This window comes from Lolium rigidum, chromosome 5 (assembly GCF_022539505.1).
Source record: "Lolium rigidum isolate FL_2022 chromosome 5, APGP_CSIRO_Lrig_0.1, whole genome shotgun sequence".
Classification (NCBI taxonomy): Eukaryota; Viridiplantae; Streptophyta; class Magnoliopsida; order Poales; family Poaceae; genus Lolium; species Lolium rigidum.
The window spans coordinates 9751933-9761869 of record NC_061512.1 but is presented as its reverse complement, the minus strand read 5'-3'; positions in this window follow the sequence as shown (position 1 = coordinate 9761869).

The following is a 9937-nucleotide window of genomic DNA, read 5'->3' as shown; positions in this document are numbered from 1 at the left end:
CCCTGCATTCCTTTTTTCTCTTGGTGGGGTGGTACTAACTGGAAGACTACCGATCCATGCATCACTTTAGGAGCTAGTGAGGTACCGTGCCAGTGAAAGGCATGGAAACCATGTCGTATTTTACACGGGACGGTAGGAACTAAGAACTAGCTTTGGCACAAAACAAACTTAACATACGTTTAAGTCTAGTGTCTTGCTACCTAGCAACCAAGTGTTTGCTTTTGTGTGTCGTATCAAGTGTATTTACATCAAATAAAAGACTAATTGTTATCTATAATATTTATATTTATATCAATACTAATCGGGTTACCCACGAGCACAATCTTATACCCATGCCCTACCCATAACTAATCGGATTACCCATGGGCATGACCAATGGGCGAAATAGTCGACCCATGCCCTACCCATTTGGGTCAGGTGCCCATGGGCGCGTGGACCCATGGGCAAGATTGCCGGCTTGAAATAGGATATCTTCCTACTCTACTTATCTTTATCACTTGATATTACTCCTATTACAAGTCTGGATAACTCTTTACTTAATCATGACATATGTTGGTACACATCTTCCAATAGGATATCTTCCTTATGGTTGTATCCTCTCTTTGGACTACCATGTATTGTATACCAACTGTGATCTACTCATCTATGATTTTAAGGACTTAATGGTGTTCTACATACTTGGTATTAGCTAACTTTACTTGAGAAATATGGATAAGAAAGGTTGACTCAAGTGTGTCAGGATTATTCTCAAGTGAATATCCATCTCCAGTCATAAGAAGTATTTGGTTCACCTAGGACAACTTCCTATAGACACTACCAATCCTATAGGTCTCCTTTAAAGGATTTTAATCCTAAGGTCAAAGCATTTGCTCTGATACCAACTGTGGTGACCCGGCATACCACTGCATGGTGTAGTATGCAAGTCTGACATAACACCAATGAAACACCGTTCCACTAGCATTACATCGCTCAGAGTGGTACAACAGAAACATTTGCGGGTCCAAGGCATGTCTATAGAATTACATACAGACTCTATTACAAAAGATCAGCATAGCCTCCTACTTTACAATGAGGTAAATCTTCAAATAAGCTCCAGAAGAACGACTCGTAGTCTAATCCTATCACGAACTCTATTTGTAGAGTATTTAACTAGCTATAGAGGCTAAGAATAGATTCTAGCTAAATAGGAGCTAGGTTTAGGAAACTATTTCCTTTCTATTGCTAATCTAGGTTTTCTCCATGTTGAATGTGGTATTGGACTCTTCTGACAGGTTCCTATCCCTTGGAGTAGTTGTTGATTCCTCGGTCTTCGAGTTGTACTGTAGACCCTCCTTCGATGCCTCCATATCTAAGCAGGGGATTTAAGAGTGGGATGAGTACGAGCGTACTCAACAAGTTCATTATAGGAAAGAGGTGTTTAATGCACTAGCTACAGCCATAGACCAGAAAGTCATAGGCAATGCAAGTTTTTGTAAACATTTCTTCAAAAGGTTGTTTTTATTCTGAAGAGCTATGTCCGTCAGCCTTCACCTGGTTGACTAGAACTTCATGGAGTTCCTTTCCGGCAGCGTTCGCAGTTCCATATCCCGAACAGGGAGTGACCGGTCACGGTTCGTTACACTCGCAGAGGTGTGTTGCTTTACCCATAAGAGATCTTAACCTTGGTGCCAACCGGGCAATTTTCCCGTCCACACTTCCTTTGGTGTGAGGCCCGGTATAAGGTCCTAGTCAATCATGTTCCTCCGCTACCTCGAACACCCACCCTTTGTTGCATGCCCCGACCCTGGGTCCTCGCCGGTCCCATTATTCCCGTAATTTCAGGGTGGACCCCGGCCACGACGACAGTTTGGGATCGAACCAAACTCCTTCGCCGGTAGCTGCAACCCATCATAGACCGCAATACCGTGGGGAACTTCAGGCTTCCCCAGCCTACCGCTTGTTCCTCGGGCGACAAGTGTCTACGGACTATGCCGTGGGGAACTTCAGGCTTCCCCAGCCTACCGCTTGCCCCCGACAGATACAAGTGTCTACGGTAAAGCGCATCCGTTGATGAACGAGAGGTGGAAACACTTTTGACTACTCCGTCCCATTCCAGATCTTATGGTTAACACGGGTATTACGGCACAAGAATCAACTGGACGACATTTGTTGTTTAATCCTAGATGGATATAAACCCTTGCAATGGAACCTCCACCATTTCAACACAATCCATGGTTCCATTGCCCACCACATAGTCATATTCATAGTTATGAAAATAGTGGTTTTGTTTTTATGCAATAGTGATAAACATAGTACTTTGCAAGTAATTTGGTAAAAATACTCAAATGACATGAGCAAGCGATGAACTTGCCTTTCTTGACTGCAAGATTATGCAGACAAGGTCTTTGGTACGCAATAACTCCAAATTCTGAAATAGCATCATCGTCCGGTAAGGACGATGTTTAAAAGATTGGCAATGATGCAATAATGCATAAGTATGAGATGCAATCGCTCTAAACGTGACCTAACCCCGATGATTTAGGATTAGTGAGTTGTGATGATTAGTTTTGGGTGTGTTGCACTTTTAGAGTGATTCACAAACAAGGTTCTTCTTAAGGTTTGAGTACTTGGTATCATGTACAAGTTATATAATAAAGCATAGTAATCAATTGAGCACACAAGGAATGATAATTGAAGTAATGTTATATGTAAAGAACAGTGGTCAGTTTTAGTACTATATGGCATGGTTAATGATTGATTATCCTATACTTTAAAAGAATAACTTTTGAAGAACATGTAATTTGATAAAGAACAAGTATGGTAATTGGGTTTGTGGGTTGCTATAATTTATTCTGGTTTCAAGTAGTTTCTGGAGTAAGTATAAGATGGATCACAACATAGTTGGATTCATCAACAACTAGGCTTGTAAGGTTGAGTTAAGCCTAGGCATTTTGAGCAATTTATTATAAATAGTTGCTATCAAGGTTGGTATACCTTGCTGGTGATAGCCTGGTTATTGGGTATAGGTCCTATTAGGCAGGATTGATGATGATTCCTTATTTTCTTCAAAAGAATAACTTTTGAAGAACATACTTCTTAAATAATAAGAAGTATCTCAATTGGAGTTGAGGTTGACTAGGGTTTGCTATTGGATCCACTAATTCAAGAATGGTTGGTTCTTAAATGGGATGGTTCCTAAGTGTCTCACACCAGTAGAGTTTAGTGGAGTATGGTATGTAATGGTAAATAATTGGTATGGTTGCTACTAAGGTTCATCACCAGGGTGTGATGTTAGATAGGAATAAATATGGATGATGGCTTTGGTAATAGGATCTAGGGTTTACACTTGGTTGACCCTACTTAATTATCTAGGTCTGATGAATATGAACACATGGAATACCCATGTATTAGTGATAGGTCTTCCATATTTTATGTGGACATGATAAGTATTTAATAGCTACTATGGTCCTATGAATGGAAAGAAAGTATTATGATCACAAGCTCTAACCTAGGGTTTAGGTTAGAAGCAATTTAGGGTTCATATGAATTAATGGAGTTAGGGTTCCTAATTAATTTAGGGTTTTAGGTTTCACATGAAATGATAAGTTCCTAGTTTTCTACCATATGGAACTAGGGTTTTCTAGCTACCCTATAATTCTTGGATTTAACTTCATTAAGTAAATTGAAGTTATTAATACTCTTTAAAATTAAGGTAATGTTGGATATGGCATTATACTATTTTTAATGAATTAATAATTAAGACAATTATTAGTTAGGGTTTAAATCCTCTTGTTAAGGATTTAATAAGTTAAAAGTAAAGGAAAATTAGTTTTAATATTTTCCTGATTTACTTACTGGTTTTTATTAAATTTAGAAGTTTTACTAATTATTGAATTTTAATTGAATTTAGAATTAAAATTAAAGGCTTAAATAACAAGTATTAAATAATTGAATTTTTATTAAAAATAAAATGTTCCTTTTATATTTTTATTAGATAGAGTTTTCTTTTCTAGGAATTTTAATATCTCATTTTCATTTTTCTGAGTTAATATGAATTTTCTAAATTAATTTCAAAGTTTCTGGAATAATGGAATTTAAGTTAAAACGGACAAATGACTAAACGCACCCAGTCTGGACACACCCACAGTCAATGACTGGGTGGGGCTAAGCCACGTTGGCCGCCACGTGGTACCGATGTGGCAACCAAGTGCACTGCCGGCGGCCAGTGGTGGTCGACGCCGGCGATGTAGGGTTCCCGCGAGGGCGTGCGGTAGTTCATTGGAACGAGGACGATAAGGCGATGATAATGATAGTCGCGCCGCCACCAGATGGTCGCCGGAGCTTGGCCGGCGGCGATGGTCTGCGGCGGTGGTCACGGGCCTACGGTGAAGGGCTTGCTAGAGGATGCTAGGGAAAGAGCTAGGATGCTCAGGCGAATCAGGAACTCACCGCGATCACGACAGGCTTGTCGGCGAGGCGAGAGGGGGTCGACATCGCCGGAATTTGTCAATCCCGGCGTCGGGGAAGACGAACTCGACGGCGTCGATTTAGCGCGTGGCGGCTCGATTCCTCTGGCAGGAGAGCAAGTCGAGGACGGCGGTGCTGATGGTGGCCACGGTGAAGCTCGGGGAGGCTCTGAACGGCGGCGAGGGAGATGACCGGGGCGACTAGGGTTTCGTCTGGGCGAATTTTGGAGCAGGGGAGGAAGAATCCGAAGCTCCAGGTCGTCATTGGGCTTTTATATGGCGCCAAGATGCGCCTCGTCATGCCCCCGTCGAGGAGGTGCTGCCACGGCGAGGAGAAGCGAGCCACGGCGTCGTGGTGTCCACCATGCGCCAGGAAGGGATGAGGACGACGCCTTCCCGGTTTTTTTTAAACGAAGGGGGTAAGTGGGTTGGCTTTGGGCTGTGTCTTGGGCCGTGTTGGTGGGCTACTGCTGGGCCATGGTGGTGGGCTGCGGTGACCAGGTGGGGTCTGGTAAGCCACTCCTCCTTTTCTCCTTTTCTCTTTTCTATTTTTTTATTTTCTGGTTTCAATTTCATTTATTGAATTTTGTTTTGAATCTAAGTTGATTTCAAAATTTTCTTGCAGGTTTCTTATTATGTTAATTCAATTACAAGGTAATGTGATGTATCACACCACACTCCATTATGAAGCAAGTATTTTATATCTGACTACATTTCATGCTTGTTGGCTTATTCAAAAATAAATAGGCATGAGTTTATATCCTCATTTTTAATTTTCTTTTTCTTTGTGAATCAAGTTATTTGGATTATTATAGTTGATACTTTCAACTCAAAGTATTTTAAAGGTTGTATTAAGACTGGGTTTCAATTTAGGTAATTGGTCACTTGCACATGATTTTATGTGAGCACCAATGTATTAGGGTTTTATAGTTTCTAACATAACCCCTCTTATTAAGGTAATACTATCATTAAATTAGAGAGTATCTAAGTATGTATTGTTTTAATCATGGTTTATCTTGGTTACAAAGTTAAATGGTTGTTAACCACACATGGTTTTATTTATAGGACTTAACATTAGGTGGTTCTTTTATTTTATAAATAAGCATGAGAGTGTAATGCTAGGGTTCTAATTCTATGTGCTTGGCTGACATATGGTTTTGAAACTTAAATATGGCTTCATTGGGTTTTAGTTGTGCTCACCCAAGTGATACATAACTAGGGTTTAGTATCCCTATCCATTTTAAGGTGATTGTTTGCTTTATTGTTTCTGTTCCCCTTTTATTACTAAGGACTTGAGAATTGGTTTTATCTTATACCAATAGATTTCTATTATACCCTTAATCTATTGTTAGAGTAACTAAAGTTGTTATAGTTCTTTTTATAGTTAACTTTGGTCATATGAATGGATGGTTTCTCACCATTTTAGGTATGGAGTTTTACTCTAAGGTTTTCTTATGTTTCTTAGGTGAAGAATAAGTGGAATGTAGATGTAGTAGAATTCTACTTGTGATCACCAAATGGTTCACAAATTAAGGTTGGGATATAAGCCTAGGTTTGCTTATTATTGATCTCCTTATAATTTCATGTGGCCAATGATATCTGCTTATCCTATTAGGGTTTATCTTATACTCACATACTTCAAGAGCATGATCATGGTTAGACATGATCCACTTGTTCTTGATATCTTTACCTCAAGTTCTTAGGGTTTATGATCATCACTCAATTTATAATGATCAATGTTTGGATTCCTAATGTATCTCTCATTAGATAGGTTTCTCACTTCCATGATCAAGTATTGTCTTGATCAACTAGGGTATAATATCTCACTTATAGTTTCTTGGGTGGACATGGCTATGGTTGTCTCAATAGATTATATCCCAGGAGAATGCCCGAGATATTCTGTTAGGGTTCTACTTAATATTGTTGGTATTATCATTTGGGTATATGGATAGTTCTTTCCCTCAAATTCAAGTGTTGCCTCAACTAACTTGAGTGTAACACCATAGCTTGTGCTCTCTTATAAAGTAATGGTTATTCTAAGGTTTATGGTGTACTCACAATATCTCAATAGGTATTAAGTCTAAAACTCCACTTGACTATCTTGATTGAGTTAATCTCTTCCTAACTTTATCAATTCATGGATATGGTATTATTCCATGTGATATTAGGTTATCTCACCATTCCAAGGGAAATGGTTTACAACCTAATACTTTAATTCAAAGGTTGCCCTTTGTTCATTAATAGGTAAAGCTTGAATTAGTATGAATGGTCTCTCTCATTTGGGGGGGAACTTGAATATTATCCCAAGGTTATGTTCTTAAGATGATGTTTTGATTACATGGATGTATATCCAAGGTTTAGCTCAAGGTTTGCCATTGCTTTCTAATAAATAATATAGAACTCTCACTTCTATGGGTTTGATGTATAATAATATGTAATAGAGAAGAATCTATATTCCTAGGGTTGATCTCCTTGTCATGATTCCAAGAATGATGTAAAATGAACACCATGAGGTTCATGGTAGGATCAAGGATTAGTTTAAGACATGGAAAAGATAAGTGAAGATTGGTTTGTCCATTTATTGTTACTTGTTTTCCAAATAGATGTATGTTCATATGTATGGCAAGGAATATCATGTTGTGATCTTTAATAAGATCAAGTAGTTGATCTTTGATTAATAAGTTCTTGTGTTGATTTTAATTCATTTGATCTAACCCCTTAGATCAAATTATCTCCACCCAAAACAAGGTTTTAACAAAGTCACATTGAGGTTTATAGCGCTTGACTTGATGAGCTACTTCAATTCCACCAAGGTCAAGTGAAACTTCGGTTCATCGTGACTGTTTTACTTTAAAGCGCGAAAATTCCCCGGATTTTCTATGCATGAATGCAATGCACACATCTGTTTCCTCTATATTTGTAACCCCAATACCTGGGATATTACATACGCAAACTCCACAGTACTGATGGTAACTCTTCGACCCAAGCTCCCTCTGCGCCTGTAAGGCATTTCTTGAGGCCGTCCCCTATTAGACCGTTGATCCTTTCCACTTGTCCGTTTGTTTGCGGGTGAGCCACTGATGCGAATTTCAGTTTTATTCCCCTGTCATCACAAAATTCTCGGAATTCTTTGGAGTCAAAGTTAGTCCCGTTATCCGTGACGATACTGTGAGGCACGCCAAATCGACATGTTATTTCCTTGAAGAATTGGACTGCTGTTTTTGCCTTCTGGTTTCGTATCGGTACTTGCCTCGATCCACTTTGTGAATTTGTCGACTGCGACTAATAAATACGTGTGTCCTCCAGGCGATGATCTCGGCAGTGGTCCAACTTGATCGAGTCCCCATTGGGCGAACGGCCATGCCAAGGGTATCGTCATTAGGTCTGTTGCAGGGGCGTGCGGTTTTGGGGAAAACCGTTGGCAAGGGTCGCACTTCATGACCAGATCTCGAGCATCCGACGCCGCTGTTGGCCAGTAAAATCCTGCCCCGAAGGCTTTTGCTACGAGAGCCCTACTTCCCGCATGATGCCCGCAAGTTCCCTCGTGTATCTCACGCAGCAATGCTCTTCCATCGTTGATGGCAATGCATCTTTGGAAGATACCGGAAATGCTGCGCTTGTAGAGTTCACCGTTTACTATGGTGAAATCTTTCGATCGCCTGACGATTCGTTTTGCTTCCACTGAATCCGCCGGTAGTTCCTGCTTTGTTAGGTACGCCAGGAATGGTTTAGTCCACAGTGGCTCAAGGAGGAGGACCTGTTCGGCTGGGAGAGTTGGGGTTTCGTTGACAACTTGCTGCGGGTTTGCCTCTGCTTCCTCGGCCGACGGTTTTGGAGGTGCCGGCGCTTTCTCTTTTATTGATCGCTGAGTGATCACCTCGTAGAATACGCCATCTGGAATGGGAGAGCACATGGAGCCGATGTTTGCTAAGGTGTCGGCTTCCTCGTTGCTGGCTCTGACAATATGTTTGAGCTCACACCCCTCAAATTTGGCTTCCATATTTTGATACAGCTGTCGATAGGCGATCATGTTGTCACTAACTACGTCGCACAAATTCATCAACTGTTGTACTACCAAGTTTGAGTCTCCGTAGATTTCCAGGCGAGTCGCCCCACATGCCTTTGCCATTTTCATTCCGTGCAACAGTGCTTCGTATTCTGCTTCATTGTTTGTCGGCAAAGAGAAGTTCATACGTAGTATATACTTCATCTTATCTCCTTGTGGTGATATCAGCACCACTCCTGCTGCTGCGCCCGTGCTTCGTTTCGACCCGTCGAAATACATTATCCAGGATCCCGACATGTTGGGTGCCACCGGCGTCTGGGATTGAATCCAGTCCGCCACAAAGTCTGGGAGGATCTGGGATTTTATAGCTGTTCGGTTAACGTAAGTTATGTCGTGAGGTGCTATCTCGATAGCCCATTGGGACACTCGACCTGTGGCCTCTGGATTGGTCATTATATTTTTCAACGGCGCCTCACTCACGACGACAATCAGATGCTCGGTGAAGTAGTGCCGTAGCTTGCGGGCTGATCTCCATACTGCATACGCCAGCTTCTGGTGATGAGGGTACCTCTGTCTTGCGGGTGTGAGTACTTCGCTGAGATAGTAAACGGGCCTCTGCACGCCATGAACTCTCCCTGTCTCTTCCCGTTCGACGACCAAGACGCTACTGAAGACTTGAGCTGTCGCGGCTATATACATGAGCAGCGTTTCCTTCTCGCGGGGGGTTACAAGGACTGGAGATGTCGACAAGATTTTCTTCAGGTTGTCGAAGGATTCCTGCGCCTCCTTTGTCCACTCGATTTTTTCCGATTTCTTCATCAAGTTGTAGAAAGGCAAAGCTTTTTCCCCTAATTTGGCAATGAACCTGCTGAGCGCTGCTAGACGTCCTGCCAATTGCTGCACTTGATGCAGATTCTTTGGCGGCTCCATGTCGAGAATAGCTTTGATTTTCAAAGGGTTGGCTTCGATCCCTCTGGCCGAGATAAAGTATCCTAGCACTTGCACCCTGGTACTCCGAAGAAGCATTTCTTGGGGTTTAACTTGATCTTGTACCTGTCTAGGTTATCAAAGGTCTCCCGCAAATCGTCGACGAGGGTGGCAGTGTGCTTTGTTTTTACCACGATATCGTCAATATAGACTTCGATGTTTCGCCCGATCTGCTCTCCAAGGCAAGCTTGCATGCAACGTTGATACGTTGCTCCCGCATTTTTCAACCCGAAGGTCATGACGTTGTAGCAGAAAACGCCGTGTGGGGTGATGAATGCGGTTAGCTCCTGATCTTCCTTCTTCAACTTGATCTGGTTATATCCAGAGTAGGCATCGAGGAAGGAGAGGCGGTCGCATCCAGCTGTGGAGTCGACTATCTGGTCGATTCTAGGTAGCGGGAAGTGGTCTTTCGGACAGTGTTTGTTGAGGCCGGTGTAATCGATACACATACGCAGAGCAGTGGTGTCCTTTTTGGGCACCATGACAGGGTTAGCCACCC